General features: G+C 46.3%; 1 protein-coding gene across 1 annotated transcript in view; it reads left to right on the top strand.

Annotated features, from left to right (window-relative positions):
- The first annotated feature begins 1,014 nt into the window (after positions 1-1,014).
- TANGO2 (transport and golgi organization 2 homolog) overlaps positions 1,015-20,264 on the top strand; it is a 193,561-nt gene continuing 174,311 nt past the window's right edge. The window contains exon 1 of the mRNA XM_030219097.1: positions 1,015-1,091. The gene's annotated coding sequence lies outside the window, so the exon portion shown is untranslated. The remainder of the gene's footprint in view (positions 1,092-20,264) is intronic.

Below are 20,264 nucleotides of genomic sequence, written 5' to 3'. Positions count from 1 at the left end.
TTGTAATAAACTTAATTGCTTTTGCAACCTGTCAGTTTCTAATTTTCTATCACTCCCAATCACCTTAATCTCTAACTATAGCTAGGAGGAGGGGGGGGGGCACCATCTCATCCCTGCAGCAGATTGGTTGGGCTGACCGAATATAAGCATGTGTAAGCAAGCCTCCACTTTAAAAAAACAAACAAACAGCAATTTCCACATGTAGAAAATGACTCACACACAGAGTGGAAGAGTGGCCTAGTGGTTAGGGTGGTGGACTTTGGTCCTGGGGAACGGAGGAACTGAGTTCGATTCCCACTTCAGGCCCAGGCAGCTCCTTGTGACTCTGGGCAAGTCACTTAACCCTCCATTGCCCCAGGTACAAAAAAGTATCTGTATACAATATGTAAGCCGCATTGAGCGGGAAAGTGTGGGGTACAAATGTGACAAAAAAAAAAATACTTTAAGAAATTAAATTAAAAGTGGTTTAAAGAAAACACCATTTTCCAGCAATAACAGTAAAATAACGCTAGCGGGCAAGAAAGGTCCAAGGCAGTAAGACTAAGAACAACAGACAGTGCATGTGCGGGTATGTGCAATGTGGAGGCTAGGCGACACTTCGCGGGCTCCTGAGGACCTTTTCTGGATGTACATCTACTTGGAGATTTTAAAGGAGGGCTCCTGCGCCCTTCCTCCAGACAGCTCCCGGACAACCCCAACACAGGGACTCAGTGAGGTTTAAGCCGTTCGAAGTACCAGTGTCTCCTACACCGGTGAGAGGCAAACTGAAACATCTTCTTACAAGACCAAACTCCTAGCCCAATACAGCATCTCTTCCTCATTCTTAAACTCCCAGCCCCCAATTCCCCTCTTCAAACTTGTCTTTGAAACCACCAGCGACAAAATTCATAACTTGTTTCCTTCCCTCTCATCACTGACACAAGTCTCCTTCCCTTCTCTAGCGTCCCGCCCCCCTCGAACGCAATTTCCTGTTTACAACAGCAAGGCGGAACCCAGTACAGGGAGAGAAGAACAGTTGCGTTGCGTGAGAGCGAGGGGGCGGGGCATTCGAGAAGGAAATCGGCGGAGCGACCTCAGGCATGAGTTTGAAGGTAGGATGGGGGAAGGAGTTTTAGATTGAGGGGAATTGTGGGTGGGGAGATATGCTGGGTCAGGGGAGAGTGTGAGAGATGGTAGATTACGGGAGAGGGGACGGGTCGCTGCGCTTGTCGCGTCACGTGTGAAGTGCTGTGCTCGGTGTGTGGGCAGTCAAATGCGCATGACTTGATGTATCTGTTTTAGAAACCCAAGAGTGGCTTTTCTTTCCTGCGTTTATAGAGCCTTCACTAAAGAGGGTGCCTTTTGGTTACATCATGGTTGCCAGTGAGGTGGTGTTAATGACAGAAATAATTGTATAGGCTGTGTTGTCACGAGGGGTGGGCAAGAAGGGTTTTGTGCCAAACTATGGTTGGGGAGCATAGATGTAGTTCCAGAGTGAGGGGTAGGACTCCCCTTGCCACGTTCTGTTTGCTGATGCTGAATTTATTTATGACATTTATACCCCACATTAGCCCGAAATAGACTCGTTCAATGTGGCTTACAAATAATGTGAATAAAACATAATAATGTACAGAATTTATTTATTTATTAGGATTTATTTACTGCCTTTTTGAAGGAATTTACTCAAGGCGGTGTACAGTAAGAATAGATCAAACATGAGCAGTAGGCAGTTTCAGCAGTAAAAATATTCAAATAACAATACAGAGTATGGTATGGTATACTACTTGCAATGTCAACGCAATACATTATAATTGATAGTGATGGTAAGGCAAAGTTGTATCATATAGATGGGTAAGAAAGTAGGAAGAGTTAGAAAGTAAGGTGATTAATTTGAAGACAGTTGCACATGAGGTCAAAGAGATGGTTAAACATCTCAGCTAGGGTAGGAGTGGATAAACATGTCCTACTGCAGTATGTGCAGCCTGAGTTATTCCTTGTGTGTGTGAGTGAGACTAACAAGTCAGTTATTTGTTCCATTAAAGGCCTGGTTGAAGAGCCAAGCTTTCACCTCCTTCCTGAAGTAGAGATAGTCATGTGTTAAGCGGAGCCTTTCAGGTAATGCATTCCAGAGTGTGGGGGCTACTCCGGAGAAGGCTCACTTGTGGGTATCACATTGTGTAATATAACACAAATTACAATAAGTTCAAGAACCAAATTAATACATGTGCAGTACGTAACCAGGGATTTAGATTATGTTAAGGACAAACAAATAATTAATTAAGGGTGGATAGGTAAGAGCATAATTAGGCAGGACTAGATGGGAAATGAGATTAAAGAAAAGGGTGTAGGTAAAATTCAAATAGAGTTCTTTGTATTCAGAAAGGCCAGCCTGAAGAAATGTGTTTTTAGAAGACTTCTAAAAGTTAGGTAATTATGAATAAACTTGATTGATTTAGGAAGAGAATTTCAACTTTTGGTGCCTTGATAGGAGAAATTAGCAGCGTGAATGGTTTTATATATCTCATTCTTACAGATAGGGAAATGTAAGACAAGATATTCTGTAGATGATGAAACAGCATTACGAGGGGGTAATTTCAATAGCACTACTGTATGTAGTAGTGTACTTTTCTCTGTTCCTAGTTGGCTCATAGTATAAGGTGTTTTTTTTTTTTTTGGGGGGGGGGGGGTAATGGAGGGTTAAATGACTTTCCCAGGGTCACAAGGAATCGAACCCAGTGCTTCAGGATCTCAGCTCATCGCACTAACCATTAGGCTATTCCTTCACTGGTGATGGGAAGGCGGTAGAACTAGAGAACATGAATTGAGGTTGAAGGGGGGCAAACTCAGGAGTAATGTCAGGAAGTATTTTTTCACAGAGAGGGTGGTGGATATGTGGAATGCCCTCCCATGGGAGGTGGTGGAGATGAAAATGGTAATGGAATTCAAACATGTGTGGGATAAACACAAAGGAATCCTGTTTAGAAGGAATGGATCCACGGGATCTTAGCGGAGATTGGGTGGCAATGCCAGTAACTGGGAAACGAAACCAGTGCTGGGCAGACTGCTACGTCCTGATCGTGACTGAATAGATATGGGTGGGCTTGATTGTAAATTTTAAGGGGCTTCAACATTAGCTTCAGAACTTTTAGTTCAAGAACAGTGCTGGCAGACTTCTACGGTCTGTGCTCTGAGAATGGAAAGGGTATAAAGTATAAAGTATTACATACCATGTAAAATGAGTTTATCTTGTTGGGCAGACTGGATGGACTGTATAGGTCTTTATCTGCCGTCATTTACTGTGTTACTATGATATGATTTTTCTACCCTTTGCCACTCCAAACCAAGGAGGCAAACTACAGCTGTGGTGGTAGGTGCTACTTTGCTCTTTTAAGTCAATCTATGACCTTGAAAGTGGGTTGCCAGAAGCGACTGTTGCCCATGTACTCTTTGGTGATTGACCTATGTACAAGTGCTGGTTATCTGTAGGCAGGAGCCAATTTCAAGATAAATTTCAGGAAGCAATGTCTAGTTCTGCAGGGCATGTCTCTGGTGGTCTTGAACATCCTAACCTTGTCAGTGATCCCTTCCATTGGGTAAGGCACACCTGTACATATGTGATGATTTTTATTATTGTGGGGATTCTTTTATTAAAGTGCATTAAGCACCTAATGGATGGTTATTGTGCAGTAATGGGCTACCACACAAATATGTTAGTGTTTTGTGGTAGTTTGCCTATTTTCCATGTGTTAAAACCATGAGTTATTGTCATTTTCTTTGAGGGGGAGTGGAGAAGTGTTAGCTAGTATGTTATACTTAAAGTGCATGAACTGGCTAATGCAGAGTTAACACGGTGGGGGACACTTAGGGCCTTCTAAATAAATGGAGGTAAGTGAGGCTAATGCAGAATTAACATGGGGGGGGGGCACTTGGGGCCTTCTAAATAGATGGTGGTAAGTGCTCCTGCATTAACTCTCCACAGGTACTGTGCGCTAATGATAACAGTACATGGCTTGCAAAGAAAAAGAGGTGGGAAAGCCCTCAGTGATGCATAAAATTCGCAATTGTCCTGCAGTAAAATCCCATGTTAAAATGCATTAACTGTGAATTTTAGTAACATGATACAGATGTTCAAGTATTTGAAAGGTATTAATTCGCAAACAAACCTTTTCTGGAGACAGGAAGGTGGTAGAACTAGAGGACATGAATTGAGGTTGAAGGGGAGTAGACTCAGGAACTATATTTTTTCACGGAGAGAGTGGTGGATACATGGAATGCCCTCCCGTGGGAGGTGGTGGAGATGAAAACGATAATGGAATTCAAACATGCGTGGGATAAACACATAGGAATCGTGTTTAGAAGGAATTGATCCACAAAATCTTAACGGAGATTGGGTGGCAACACCAGTAATTGGGAAGCAAAATCGGTGTTGGGCAGACTTCTACAGTCTGTGCCCTGAAAATGGCAAGGACAAATCAAACTCGGGTACACACATAAAGTATCGCAAACCATGTATAATGAGTTTATCTTGTTGGGCAGACTGGATGGACCGTACAGATCTTGATCTGCCGTCGTAGACTATGTTGTGTTTTAGATGAGGTGGGACATTAGGGCCCAAATAACTGAAAGCTGATTCATGTGACATATTTAGGCACAGTGTAGAAGGGGAAGGGCCTTAAACAGTAAAAAGAAATAAATAATAAAAATAAATAAAGCTATATAGAAGGCCAATTTACATTTTTAAGCATTTTTAAAGCTTTTGGACTGTCCTGATAGGGATGGTGCTGTCAATCAAAAGCACTGGCAGGAAGAACGAGTGAAAAGCTGGTTCTACCATAGCTGATTTTTAGTGAGTGTCATAGGCAAAGGAATGGGGTGGATCATAGCCCCACTAATATTTTGCCCAAATAGAGAGCACAGGGGCAGAGCCAAAGATTGGTTTGTTTAGCCCATCCAACCAAAAAGATGTTCAACCATCCCTGATAGTGTAACAAGCTGTGGCCAGCCCCAGGACATTACAGATAGTTTTTAAATCTTCCTTGCCAAAGTGGTAAGTGAAGCTTAGTTTTAATTTAATTCATTTTAATAGTTTTAGTTTTGTGAAGCACCTTTTGCCTTTCTACTGTTTGAGGCTGGTACTGTTTGACAGGCTCACACTCTACCTGCTCATCTTCATGTCTTTAAACCAGCTTTAGATGTAGCAGCCAAGCAGTGGTCAGGACTCCATGAAGAGAGGAGAGATTGATGGTCCACAGGCTATTGTGTTGGTTCCCAGTTAATTTAGTTTGAGCTGCCTTTTCTTTTATTTTTAATGGTGTTTGATGATTCTGCAACCTCACTATTGTACTATTAGGCCTCCTACTCTTGAGAAATAAAATGCATTGTTGCTTTTAGAATACTAATTAACTATTGGGTTCATAATTACAAAAAACATGGATAATTTAGCCATATAGCAAAATAACTCTACTTCTACAATAAACACTGCACTTAAAGAAAGGCATTTGGCCACTCCTGGTGTATACCAGACATTTACCAGCAAGTAATTGCAATATCTGTGAAATTTGTATATTAAGACTGTCCATAATATTCAACTCCCCAGTGTTTGTTTTTTTTATTTGATAAGCTCATATACAGTATATTTAAGTATTCATTAAAAGTAATGGCTTAGCCAGCCTGCACTTTCCAGTTTTAATCAGGTTGTGTGATCTATTGAATAAAATGTAGCGTTAATAAGCTGGCCTGGTGCTGACATTGCAGGACTTTGTGGTGCCAGCTGGGAGATCAGTATAGGGGCTTAGCTTGCCAGATACACATTAGGAGCAATGAGAAGCTATGCAAAACATCTGTTGTCATGTGCACCTTATAAATTGTAGTCCATGTGCCATTATTATGACAAAATGACATATTTCAATAGAAAGGGATTTTCAGAAGTAGATCTGCAGTAGAAGTTCCAAGATGGTAAACTGCCCTGAGCAGCAAAAAGTTAATCAATACTGGAATATTTTACCTTGTAAGGAAGACTTGATCAGTTAGGAGTATTTACTTTTGAGAACAGTCTCTTGAGAGCTGTGTTTTTATAACAGGGGCACCAAGGCACATACATTGCTCTTATTTTATAAAAGATAACATATGTGTCTACTAGTATTATTGTTGACTTCTGTAGCATGACATGGTTTAAGCAGTACTTTACCAAACAGAGGCTATGTATAAATGTAGAGCTTATTACAGTAATCAAGAGAAATATACATGACATAATAGATATTAGATATTTCATTTATTCACAATGCTGTGAGCTGGCGAATAAGGGGCTGCAAATGAAAAGTAGCCTCAAAGAAGGGGTTTTAGCCTGGGTTTGACTTCAGATAGAGAAGGCATATGATATGCCCAATTCAAGAAATCTGTTCCAAATATATAGTTCGCCTTGTATAAAATCACTTCAATGGAAAGTAGATGTCTGTATAAACTTACATACACCATTTGGTACAAATATCTACCTGTCTGCCCCAAGAATATATACATACATGCTACGCATCAGTAGCGCCTATTGATAAAACCGCATAGGGGTGCACATGCTTAACACCTGTTTCCTCTTTTATGCAAATGCCTTAAAATTACCCTAGTATTTTTACATTTTTAGTCAGTTTTTCCTGCAGGGAAATTGGCCCACTAAAATTGTATTCTTATTCCTCTTCCCCCCACCCACCACCTTCCCTTTCTTTCTCCTCAATATTTTTTTGAGCCTATCATCAGATTTTTCCAGAGATAGGACTTCTAGCTCACACTTTCATATGCCACTGAAGAGTCCTATACTTGAAATGTACCTTTTTTTTTTTTTTTTTTTACCTAAGCCTTTCATAGGGAAACAGGGCAGGTAAAAGCACATTGTGATGTCAGCAAGTCCTTCCTTCTTCCCTATAGGAGGCTGATTACATAGTCTGCAATATAACAAACAGCATGCAAGTGGCCTTTCTCCAGTGTATGAAAAGAAGTCAGCGTCTCAGGTAGATTACCAAAAATCCTTGATGATATGAAAGTATTCTAAAGAAGTTTACTCATTGGTGAACTCCATGAAGGCTGAAAGGGAACTAGGCACTATGAAATGTGCATACTCCACATTGCTTATAGCTATTTAATTCAAATTTGTACAATGCAGATATTTAATAATTCTACTAAATGTGTATTCATTATTGGGTTTTTTTTGTGTATATGTGTGTATAGGGATTTATATTTTATAATTAGCCTTTTGGGGTGGAATTTGCCTTGTGTCTTTCTTAAGCATCTGCAGTGGAAGGGTACCTTTAAGCCTGTAGGACAGGAGTGGGCAACCTCAGTCCTTGATCTATTTGCATAGAATGGAGGCAGTGCATGAAAACCCGACTAGGTTGTGACCCTCAAGGACTGAGCTTGTCCACGTATGCTGTAGGGTCTCTCTTAGATTCAGCAGCAATTCAACTTGTTACAATACAGCCTAACACTTGGATTTTAGTGTTTCGTTTTTTTTTTTTTTATTCAAACGTCATACCATCAGGTATGGGCCCCACAATTCTCAGTGCCCCTACTGAGAATCAATTTAGGGGGGTTAGCTTCCTCCCCTCCTGCTGCTGACTTCTAAAGAAACAATTCCTCAGTGGGGTTTTTTAAACAAGCTACATTTTGTACAGTTGAATCCTCTGGACCTTCTCTCTTTTAATTCCCAGAAGAGTGGTAAAATACTGCCTTTCATTCCCCAGTTCAAAACTCACTGGAGAACAATTCCTGGGCACTCTTTTTGCAAAGACTGAAATTATTCTACTGCTGAACACTTGTTAAAAACTTTTCACTTGTAATCCATAAAGCAGCTGCATAATTGTATCCTTACTGGTCACAGCAGCAGCAGACAAACAAGTACAGAAAAAAGAAACAATATAAGGTTGAATGCTGCTCTATTCACAAAATCCACTTCAGCTCACTTCCTCAGAATCTCTGGGGTTATGAGGTTTTTCTCTCCTTCCCCTTTTAGATATTCAAACTTCTGATGCTTCACTGCAGCTGTTGGGCTTGAAAAGAAAACACAGGCTACAGGGAAAGCTCAGAAAAGAAAAAAAAAAACACTTTATTGCCAAACACTTTTTTTTTTTTCTCCTTGCAATATCTTGCCCTCCTAGTAAAGACAGGCAAGAGAAAGGTCCCACCCTCTTGGCCTCAGAACACTGGCCAGGTTCTCCCACTGCACAACAGCAGCAAAGAAAAATTTAAACTGTGCTCTCAAGTTGCTGTTGCAGATCTTCATATTCCATCTCCTCTACTGAAGACACATCTGTTGGTTCTGGACTAATATCCATTTCTTCAGGCTCAGGATCTGAGAGGCAAGCTGTTGTACTCTTCCATACTCTTTCCTTAACCCCTTGTAGTTAACTCTGCTGTCAGCATTGATTGCCAGGCTGGATACAGGTTGCTCACCTGTAGGCAGAGCCGTCGAGAGGGGGGGCAGGGGGGGACAAAATTTCCTGGGCCCGGAAATCCAAGGGGGGCCTGGCGCCGCAGTCTCTGGTCTCAGGCCCGGTGCCCTTGGCTCCATTGACAGCCCCGCTCCGTCCGCCACCGGACCCCCTGCATTCAAATTGGCAGCGCCTCACTTCTGTGTGAAAGTGCAGCGGCAGGTCGCCTCCCTTCGGGCCTTCCCTCCCTGTGTCCCGCCCTCGTCTGATGTAACTTCCTGTTTCTGCAAGGGCGGGACACAGGGAGGGAAGGCCCGAAGGGAGGCAATCTGCCGCTGTGCTTTCACACAGAAGTGAGTGCTGCTGATTTGAATGCAGGGGGCCCAGTGGCGGATGGAGGGGGGTTGTCAACGGGGGTGGGTGGGTGGAGACCGGAGACTGTGGCGCTGGGCGGCCTGAGTAGCAGTTGGGGGGGGGGGGCGCCCCAGGCCTGGCTCAGCCTAGCCCAGTCTCTCGGCGGCCCTGCCTGTAGGAGGAGCAAGCCAAAAACTATATTTCCTAAGAGTCCTGGGTCCCTACCATTATTGCTTGTACTGCCAGCCCCTGGAGCTTTTCCGAGTCTTGATCTTTCCTCAAAGATTAGGCCTAGATTGCCTATAGGGAATTCCCAAGCACTCGACTGTATGTCTTCAGGTAAGTGCCACTTTCTCTGTTTTCCCTGTCTTCTTCCCTTAAGCTCTGGAGGCTTTCTAAGTGTTTCCTGAAATTTGGGTCCTACCTAGCCCCCCCCCCCCCCCCCCCCATTTTCCTAGTTCTTGGCGTCCTTAAATAATTTCTGTAAACTAGAGAGAAATATCTCTCTTCCTTTGCCATCTAAGGGGTCCTTTTACAAAAGCACGCTAGCGTTTTTAGCACGTGCTAAGAATAAGTGTGCGCTAAATGCTAGAGACGCTCATATATTCCTATGGGTATCTCTAGCATTTTGCTGGCTAAAAATGTTACGGCGCCTTTGTAAAAGACCCCCTAAATGTTTACATGATGTAGCAATATGCAAAACATAACATCACATACTTTGAGGCTACAAACTTAAAAACCTTAAATTAGCATAGTAGACAGCCTTTTATGGACATAAATGTTATACACAAAGATGTACTTTTTATGGAGAGGCCTGAATCAGATGGATGGAACTTTCTTTCAAGCATAAATACTAGTTATCCCAATGACTTTTCTCCTATCTGTCCTGTCCCATCAATGGGTGGAAGCTATCAGCTGCATTGGGGCTTTACCTTGTGTTTTTTGCACCTGAACACAACTTAAAGGGCTCTAACACAGCTGGACTCTTCTTATTGCAGTGATATTTAGGTCATCACTGGTTATGTAATAATGAGATGCAAATGCATGTAAAGCAGCTCATTACTATGTAAAAACAAAAATAATACAACTTACGGTGTATACCAGCTGCATAACAAGTTGCATTGTGGGGGGAAAATTACAATAAAATGACCCCAGCCAAAAACTGGGGTGATTTTACCATACCAGGAGCATTGGGCCTCAAAGTTACGGGCAATATTTTGATGATTAGGTATTGTTCTATCCAATGACCTCTGCACCATCAGTGAACCTAATGGTAGACTGTTTCAGTGGTTGGGGGACTGTGATCGGGTTTGAGGGGGTGGGGGAGAGAACGGCACAGGCCCTGCAGGATCCGACCCAGGCACATTGGACCATAGCTTTGAGGCCCAGTGCTCCCAGGCTGCTGGAATAATGCTTGTGAGGTGGCTTATAAACAGCATTATTAATTTACCTCGGGAGTCAGCATTTTGCAGGACTGTTAAACTGCAGGTTGCTGACTCCTGTGGTCAAAACTCACTTTTTACTGCACCTTGATAACAGCCCCCCCCCCCCATTTGTCTCAACTACTCTTGTCCCATTGGCTGCCTATTAAGAAGTTTTCATTGTATTGTACAAACAGCATGAGCATCATATCTATTATATCAATGTTTTTCCATTCTATCTATTACAGTATCATTTGTATTTGTCTAACATTTTCTCATATTTGTTATATAATTGTTCTACAGTGCTTCAAATGTGTATATTTCTGGTACTGTTATCATGCTATCCCCATCTCCAAGTTTACCTCATTGTATTTATGCTTATATTTGATCACATTACTATTACTGTGCTATAAAAAAAAATTGTGAGCCCTGTTTACTAAGCTGCACTAGAGGCGCGTTAGCATTTTAGCTCGCAATAAGCATTAGCACATGCTAACCATGTAGATACCCATAATATTCCTATGGGTGTCTATACGGTTAGCACATGCTAATTTTTAACGCGCTGAAAACAGTAGTGCACCTTAGTAAACAGGGCCCTGTATATTTTACATTGAGCTACACCTGCTGTAAATTGTCTTGGGTGAATCTCTTCATAAAGATGGTTAATTGCTCCCAATATATAAATAAAATTTTGCTATATACTTACCTCCCATGGACAAATCACATTTATTGAATATTCTTTGTTCTTATTAAAGTTTGCTTTAAAACATTATAGGGCTCATTTTCAAAACAAAAAAAGTCTAATGTCATAATGTCATGGATGTTTTTCTCTCAAAGACGTCCAAGTTGCAATTTTCAATAATCTGATTTTGGATGTTTTTTTCCATGGTTCGCCCAAATTACAAGGGCACATGTTTGGGGCAGGACATGGGCGGCACCAAAAGATAGACATTTTTTCTGCAATAATGGAACAAAACGAAAACACTTAGGGCCAAAATTAAGATTTTTTGGCTAGACCTGTTTCAGTCACAAATAAGTGACCAAAAGGTGCCCTAAAAGACCAAATAACCACTGGAGGGATTAAGGCATAACCCCCCCCCCCCTTTATTCTCCCAGTGATCACAGACCCACACTGGGAAAAGACCAAGGGTCCATCAAGCCCAGCATCCTGTCCACGACAGCAGCCAATCCAGGCCAAGGGCACCTGGCAAGCTTCCAAATCGTACAAACATTCTATTCATGTTATTCCCGGAATTGTGGATTTTTCCCAAGTCCATTTAGTAGTGGTTTACGGACTTGTCCTTTAGGAAACTGTCTAACCCATTTTTAAACTCTGCCAAGCTAACCGCCTTCACCACGTTCTCCGGCAACGAATTCCAGAGTTTAATTATGCGTTGGGTGAAGAAACATTTTCTCCAATTTGTTTTAAATTTACTGCACTGTAGTTTCATTTCATGCCCCCTAGTCATTGTATTTTTGGAAAGCGTCACATCCACCTGTTCCACTCCACTCATTATTTTATATACCTCTATACATACATACCAGGCTCTATGATAGCGTCAGATATGATGGCCATTCTTGTTAGAGCAGCAGTGATTGGTGGAGTGTAGAGAAGGGAACCCAGGCCCATATCCCACTCTAACTGGTACACTTGTGGTGGAATGTGTGAGCCCTCCAAAAAACACTAAATACCTACATGTAGATGTACCTACCTGCAAGCTTGAGAGCTATTGTAGTGGTGTACAGTGAGAGGTACAGTAGGGTTTTTTTTCCCCTTGAGGGCTCACCATTCAATATACGGGGGTTCTGGTGAGATGTGTACTTGGGACCTTTTATGTGAAGCCCACTGCAGTGTCTCCTAGGCTTCCCCACTGCTCTGCTGGGAAGTCTGTGTGGCCAGTCTACTAAGAATGATAGCCATTAGACATCCTAATGGCTGGTTTGGGGGCAATTTTTCTTTTGGATTTTTTTCCCCCCAAAATGGTCCCAAAAAGAAAAACATGCTGAGCACAAAACATTTAGAAAAAGGTGATTTTCGAACCAAAGAGACATACTTTTTCAGGGTTGAAAATGGCTTAGTTTGCCACTAGAGTTTTGGACATTTTTAGCAAAACTTCCCAAATTGAACTTTGTTTTATTGAAAACTAGTAAAAAAGGCCCGGTTCTGACAGAAATGAAATGGGCGCTAGCAAGGTTTTCCTCGGGGTGTGTATGTTTGAGAGAGAGAGAGAGAGAGAGAGAGAGAGAGAGAGTGTGTGTGAGAGATGGAGTGTGTGTGTCAGAGAGTGAATGAGAGAGAGACAGAGTGTGTGTGTGTGTTGTTTGTGTGAGATAGAGAGAGAGAGTGTGTGAGAGAGACAGTGTCTGTGTGTGTGTGTGACAGAGAGATAGAGTCTGATAGTGTGTCAGAGAGAATGTATGTGAGAGACACTGAGTGTGTGCCCCCCCCTCTCTCGCAGGTCCCCCACCCCCCTCTCGCATGGCCCCCCTCCCCACCCCCACCTCTCTGGTCTCAGGACCCCCCTCCCCACCTCCCTCTCCCCTGTCCCCCCCCAGCCATCCATGTCCAGCGACCCTCCCCCCCCCCGCGCATCAAACCCCCTCGCCACCCGCAGCTGCCACTGATAACGCTGTCCGGCCGCTGCTGCTTCTCCTGTTGAGCAGCAGTGGCCGCTACAAAAAGAAAAAAAAGCAATAAATGTTTTTAAACATCAAGCGTGGCACTGCAGACAGCCATCAGGCATTGGCTGTCGGCTTTGTAGCCGCTCCTCCTCTCACCTCTCACGTCGCTTTGCTCCTCCGGGGTCTTACTCCAGGATCAGTGACGCGGAGGCGAGAGGAGGAGCGGCTGCAGAGCCGGCAGCCAATGCCTGATGGCTGTCCGCGGTGCCGCTCTTGATGTTTTAAAACATTTATAGGTTTTTTTCTTATTGTAGCGGCCGCTGCTGCTCAATAGGAGAAGCAGCAGCGGCCGGACAGCATTACCAGTAGCAGCTGTGGGTGGTGAGGGGGTTGATGTGCTTTGGGGGGGGGGGGGGCTTGGGTGATGCGCTGAGGGGTGTTTGAGCGGCGCACTCACAGCAAGTTGCTCCGCGTGTTTCCTTACTCCTCCCCCTGCCTGGGAATCAGCTGTGAGTGACGTCAGCCTGGCTACGGAGCCTAGCTCAGCAACTCCAGGAGCCACGGACACAGGCAGCTACTTTAAAACGTTGGTGGTGAGAATTATTATATAGGATGTCCCTCCACAGTTATAACATTTCTTTATTTGTTTAAGTTACTCTTCTCTATCTCCCTCCTCTCCCCAAGTTGGCAGCTGTTATGCGTGACCTTTAGTACATGTTCTTTAGTGACCTAGTGATAGGGTTGCAACTTTGTCATAAGTCAAAAATGTTTACCACATTCTGAAATGCTAATCTCAGCAGAACTTGTCAGTATGCACAAGGCTTCAGTGTAAAAGGTCTTAATGAATCCCTCCCAGGAACAGTGGCTACTGGAAATATACTTTTAGATTTGTCTCGTCCTTTTGTAGCTCTTACCACAGCTAGATAGATAATAATACGCCACACTTTCTAAAAGCACAGGAAACTAAGTGCTCTTATTAAGAGCCAAATTTGATAGCAGGTTACCTATGTTGGGAGGGTAAGTACGTGTCTACTGTGGGCCTATTTTGTGAAGACACATAAACAGCTATGGAGGGAATTCATCAAGCAGCATTATGGACTTAACACACCGTAACGTATGTTATGGGAATGAGCGTATGCTAAATGCTAAAAGTCCATAGGTATAGAATGGTATTTTCCTTGTTGGCCTATCCAGACTGGTCCAGACTTATGATAGGGTTATGCAAGTGGAAACTGAGAACTCTTGAGTTTTGATTCGTATAAGATCCATATGCAGATTACAAGTCTCCAGTATGTTCTCAGTCTCTAGCAGGTGGTGAATGTGCTTCCTGTGCACTCTGTCTGGATTCGGAAGGCCCTAAGGGGGCATTTCTTTTTTTGTTCCGTAGGGCAGCTTTTCCTTAGATATATAAAAATAAATAAATATATAAAAATATTTTCCTGGCTGGTCTCTTTTATTTGTTCTGACTACTGCCTTCTTACAACAGGGTGTTGGTCTGCAGAGGCCACTGCTATACCCCAGGGTTGTATTATCCAGGTGACTGGCCCCTCCCCTTGTCTCTCTCCCCTTTTGGAGGATCTGGTGCCTTGTTTCCAGTGCTGAACATACCACTCTTGAGAGCCTTCTTCCTTGCAGCCACCACCAGTAGTTGCAAGTTTCATTAAAAGAAAAAAATTGTGCTCTACTGGCTGTAATTTAGTTCGCCACAGCTCAAATACTGACAGCTAGGAAGGAAAAGGGAAATGGGACTTGATATACTGGGGCGGGGCCAGCGCAGAGGAAGCAGTCGCAGGCAGCATACAGACAGCCTGGTAGCGCGCGGATCCGCTGCAGATAAGCAGCAGAAGAACAAAGATGGAGCCGGACGGCAGCAGCGTAGCGGTAGGAAGGACGGACCCGGTGCAGCTTTGCTACAGTGTTACACTGCGCTGCCCGAGGGAGGGAGGTGGAGGAAAGAAGGCCTGCAGGGTGCCGGCAGCAGATCAATTATTTTGGCCGCGGCGTCTCTCTCTGCACCATTGCTCGGTGGGCCTGAGCCCAAAGTGGGTGGGCCCAGGCCCACCCGTGGCTATGCCCCTGGATCAACTCCTGGATTTCTGCCTGGGGTGGCTCCTGTGCTTTGCCAGTTGAGCAGGGATGTTGTGGCTGGTGGTGCCCACTTTAAAGGCATATAGGTTCACCATTTCCCTGCCTTACCCATTCCCTCCCTCCTCCCGGAGTCCCTCTGTTGCTGCCTGCCTCCAACTTTCCTCACAGCGTTAAAAAAGAAGAAAAAAGCGCGCTTGTACTGCGTGGCTGTTCTGAGGCTTTTTCCAGAGATTCTGGTTCAGTGCAGCTTGACCGGAGCTCGTTGACTCGGTCTTTTAAGGTGAGAGTGGTGCCCAGCTCCTCCGGGGAGGTCCCGCGGACGCCGTTCTGAACAGGGTAAGTTTTGGTGCGAAGCCGCCATTTTATTGCTATATTTCCGTCCAGTCGGGCGATGGCTGCTGAGGGAGTTAAGCGCTGCTCCCGTTGTGGTAAACGCAGCAGCGGGGCTGTGCAAAACGTGCTCCTTAGACGCTCGCGCTAGTACGAGCATGGCGAGTGATGATTCTTCCCACTCGATGGAGCTGGCAGCGGGCGCCATTTTGGAAGCACCGCATGTCTCGACCCTCGCGGTTGCGGAGGAGTCTGAGTGCAGGGGGACGCCTCGTTTAGAGGCTGCCAGAGGAGCTCCAATATCCATTTCTCCTGATTCGGAGGTGGAGGGTCAGGGTGAGTTTTTTTTCCCCTGAGTTTGTGCTTTTAATGCATAAAGCCTTCATGCTGAAAAGAGCTCTGCCGCAGGTGTCTGACACTGCTTTGCATTCTGGATCCCCTCCGGGTGTTGATGGCCCTGGGCTGGCTACAGAGGTTATTTCTTCCCCTGCGCGTTGGAAGGACGCTAAACGTAGACGGGTAAATTCCCTGTCTGAAAGTGGCACACCTCCCTCCCCCCCCCCCCCCCCCGTGGTCAGGCTGTGGGGAGTCTGAGGGATCTGGCAGGCCCTCATGGACGGATGATCCAGATGAGGGTGCCTGTTTGCCACTGGATTCGGATGATCCCAGTGCGGTTCAGATTTTCCACCGTGACGAGCTGCCAGCTCTCATTACTGACGCCTTGCATGCCCTCTCGATTGATGATCCTGCTGAGGGCGATGCTTCCTTTGTTAATCTTAGGATGGTGAGTACTAAGAAGCCTACTCGGGCCTTTCCTGTGCATGACTCCATCCAAGAGCTTATTTCAGCTCAATGGTCTGACCCCGATGGGCCTTTGAAAGTGAGGAGGAGTGAGGAGCACTTGGCCCCTTTGGGAATGCCTAAAGTGGATGCATTAGTCACTGGCGGTGACTAAAAAGACCACTCTCCCAGTAGAGGGAGGGGTCACTTTGAAAGACATGCAGGACCGGCGACTGGAATCCGCGCTGAAGCGGTCCTTTGAAATTTCGGGCCTTGCCTTAAGGGCGTCTGTTTGCAGTTCCTATGCAGGGCGTCTATTTGCAGTTCCTATGCAGCCCTGGCATGCCTTTCCTGGTTACAACAGGCAGTGGAGCAGCCCGCGGATGGTGCGGGGTCCCTCTCTGAGGTTGCCCTGCGGATGGAGTCAGCCCTGTCATTTTTGGCTGATGCCCTTTATGATCTGGTCAGAGCTTCGGCTAAACAGATGTCTGTGGCGGTTTCTGCCTGTCGCCTTCTTTGGCTGCGGCATTGGGCGGCTGATGTGGCCTCTAAGCAAAGGCTGGTGAGGTTACCCTTTCGAGGCCTCCTGTTATTTGGAGAGGAATTGGAGAAGGTTGTGAAAGACCTGAGGGACTCTAAGTCCCAGCGGTTACCTGAGGATAGGCCGAGGCCTTCTTCCAAGGGTCCTGTGTTTTCCTCCTCTTCCAGACCTCGCTTCCGTGAAGCTCGCAGGTATCGCCCGGGGCGCTCTGCTGGGTTTTCTCAACGTGCCCGTTTTCAGCAGAGGTACTCCTTTCGCTCGGACAAACGCTCCGCTGGGGCCGGTTCAAGGCCAGGAGTTCAGGGGCGTCCTCCACAATGATGGGACACCGGTCCACTCCTCGATTCCTGCAGTAGGAGGACGTCTTTCCCTCTCTCTAGAGGAGTGGACCAAGGTTACCTTGGATCAGTGGGTCCTGGACCTGATCAGAGAAGGTTACCGACTGGAATTCGGTGCCCCGGTGAGAGACGTGTTTGTGGAGTCCCGATGCAGCACTGCTGTAAAACAGGCAGCGGTAGAGGAGACCTTACAAGTCTTGTTGCACCTCGGAGCGGTGATCCCGGTGCCTTCTGCTGAACGTGGCTCTGGCCGCTATTCCATTAATTTTGTCGTGCCTCGAAAAGGCGAGTCTTTCAGACCGATCGTCGACTTATGAAGAGTCAAAGAGGCCCTCGGAGTATGACACTTTCACATGGAAACCCTGCGCTCCGTCATTGCGGTGGTACAGCCAGGAGAGTTTCTCACATCTCTGGACCTAAAAGAAGCGTATTTGCACATTCCTATCTGGCCCCCGCATCAGCAGTTTCTCCGGTTTGCGGTGTTGGGACAACATTTCCAGTTTCGGGCCTTGCCTTTTGGCCTAGCCACAGCTCCCCGTACCTTTTCCAAGGTAATGGTGGTCGTAGCTGCCTGTCTCAAGCGAGAGGGTATCAGAGTTCACCCTTATCTCGACGACTGGCTCATCAGAGCGGATTCGGCAGCCGAAAGTCGTCTTGCCACGGCCAGTGTGGTTACAGTCCTGCAGGCGCTAGGCTGGGTGGCCAATATACCCAAAAGTTACCTGACCCCCTCTCAGTCTCTCGAGTATTTGGGGGTCCGGTTCAACATGGCCTCGGGGTTTGTCTTTCTCCCTGACCAAAGGTGGTGCAAGCTTCAGAATCAGGTCCGTCTGCTCCTGCGGATGCCTTGCCCGCGAGCTTGGGACTTTGTCTAGCTGCTGGGGTCGATGACGGCCACTTTGGAGGTGGTTCCTTGGGCGAGAGCGCATATGAGGCCTCTGCAGATTGGCCTGCTTCAACAATGGTCTCCGATTTCCCAGGAATATTAACGCAGACTCACGTGGCTCCCTGCGGCCCGGCTCAGTATGGAGTGGTGGCTGTCCGACAGGATGCTGCGCCAAGGAATGCTGCTTGTGCTTCCTTCTTGATGCCTGGTGATATAACAGATGCCAGCCTTTTGGGCTGGGGAGCGCATTGCCAGGGAAGCTATTCTCAGGGTCAGTGGACAACTGTGGAAGCGGGGTGGTCCATCAATCGCTTGGAACTGAGAGCGATATTCCAGGCTCTTATGGCCTTTCAAAAGACTCTAAAGGGGCTTGCTGTCCGGGTCCTGTCAGACAACACGACAGCGGTGGCCTACATAAATCGTCAGGGTGGCACTCAGTGCGGGGCCCTGGCCATGGAGGCCGCTCAGATTTGCCATTGGGCTGAGCTCCACCTGCAGCTTCTGTCAGCAACTCACATAGCAGGTCAGAGCAATGTGCAAGCCGATTTTCTCAGCAGGCATCAGATCAACCCGGTGGAATGGGAACTGGCAGAAGAAGTTTTTCTTCAGATTTGTGCCAAATGGGGGACACCCGGAATGGATCTAATGGCGTCAAGTGCAAACGCCAAAGTGCCTCGCTTTTTCAGCAGAAGGAGAGATCCTCACTCGGCAGGGTTGGATGCTCTGGCTCAACCCTGGCCCTCGGGCCTCCTGTATGTGTTCCCTCCTTGGCCCTTGATAAGGCAAGTCCTACTTCGGATTCGACTACACCGGGGATTGGTGATTCTTTTCGCACCGGACTGGCCAAGGCGTCCGTGGTATGCGGATCTCCGTCGGATGATGGTGGAGGCTCCATTTCATTTGCCTCTGGTGCCGAACCTTTTGGTTCAGGGTCCGATGTCTATGGAGGATCCCTGCCGATTTGGTCTTACGGCCTGGCTCTTGAGAGGGCGCAATTGAGAGACAAGGGCTATTCTAACAAGGTCATTTCCACTCTCTTGCAGGCCCGCAAGTGGTCCACCTCCGCAGCTTATGCTCTGATCTGGCGCAAGTTTGAGGCGTGGTGTGTTTCAAAGGCGATCACTCCCACGCAGGCTTCTGTCTTGCCGGTGCTGGACTTTTTGCAGGATGGCTTACAAAAAGGCCTGGCTTACAATTCCCTGCGGGTTCAAGTGGCAGCATTAGCATGCTATCGACAGAAAGTCTCTGGCTTGTCCCTTGCTGCAGCATTGGCATGCTATCGAGGGACAGTCTCTGGCTTGTCCCTTGCTGCTCATCTGGACATTGCCCAATTTCTCAGAGGTGTGCTTAGGCTCCGTCCTCCCGTGCGGTCGCCTTGTCCGGCCTGGAACCTGGGGCTGGTGTTGAAGGCTCTCCAGTGTTCGCCTTTCGAGACGCTTAAGCGAGCTTCGGAGAAGGATGTGACTCTCAAGACAGTCTTTTTGGTGGCCACGACATCGGCTAGACGCGTGTCTGAACTTCAGGTGCTGTCCTGTTGGGACCCTTTTCTACAATTCTTGGAGTCCAGAGTAACGGTACGTACAGTGCCTTCCTTCCTGCCTGAAGTGGTTTCAGCGTTTCACCTGAACCAGCCCATTTTTCTTCCTTCCTTTTCTAGGGAAGATTTCCCGGACTCCTTTGGGCAGTTACATCTTTTGGATGTCTGCAGGGTGCTGTTGCAGTATCTACAGATGCCAAATGACTTCAGGCCTTCTGATCACCTTTTTGTATTGTTGACAGGTCCTCGACGCAGGTGTCCGGCATCTAAGGCCACTATAGCCCGTTGGCTCAAGGAAGTCATTTTTTCTGCGTATCTGCTTTCAGGCCGGTCTCTGCCTGAAGCGTTTAAGGCGCATTCCACGAGAGCGATTTCCTCCTCGTGGGCTGAAACGGGTACACTCTCTCTTTAAGAGATCTGTAGTGCGGCTACTTGGGCTTCTCAGCTGTCTTTTGTCCGGCATTACAGGCTGGATGTTGCAGCAAAGCAGGATGCGATTTTTGGAGCACAAGTGTTTGCTCGCGGTGTGGCCTGTTCCCACCCTAAGTAGGGATTGCTTTTGTACATTCCTTCAGTTAATGGATTCATCTGCTGCTGATGACAAGGAAGGGATAATTAGGTTCTTACCTTGGTAATTTTCTTTCCTTTAGTCATAGCAGATGAATCCATGATCCCTCCCTGTCTGACGTTTTTTGTTCAGATCTTTAGTACATAAGTACATAAGTAGTGCCATACTGGGAAAGACCAAAGGTCCATCTAGCCCAGCATCCTGTCACCAACAGTGGCCAATCCAGGTCAAGGGCACCTGGCACGCTCCCCAAACGTAAAAACATTCCAGACAAGTTATACCTAAAAATGCGGAATTTTTCCAAGTCCATTTAATAGCGGTCTATGGACTTGTCCTTTAGGAATCTATCTAACCCCTTTTTAAACTCCGTCAAGCTAACCGCCCGTACCACGTTCTCCGGCAACGA

The sequence above is a fragment of the Microcaecilia unicolor genome, chromosome 11 (assembly GCF_901765095.1).
Source record: "Microcaecilia unicolor chromosome 11, aMicUni1.1, whole genome shotgun sequence".
Classification (NCBI taxonomy): Eukaryota; Metazoa; Chordata; class Amphibia; order Gymnophiona; family Siphonopidae; genus Microcaecilia; species Microcaecilia unicolor.
This window is presented reverse-complemented; position numbering and strand designations above follow the sequence as displayed.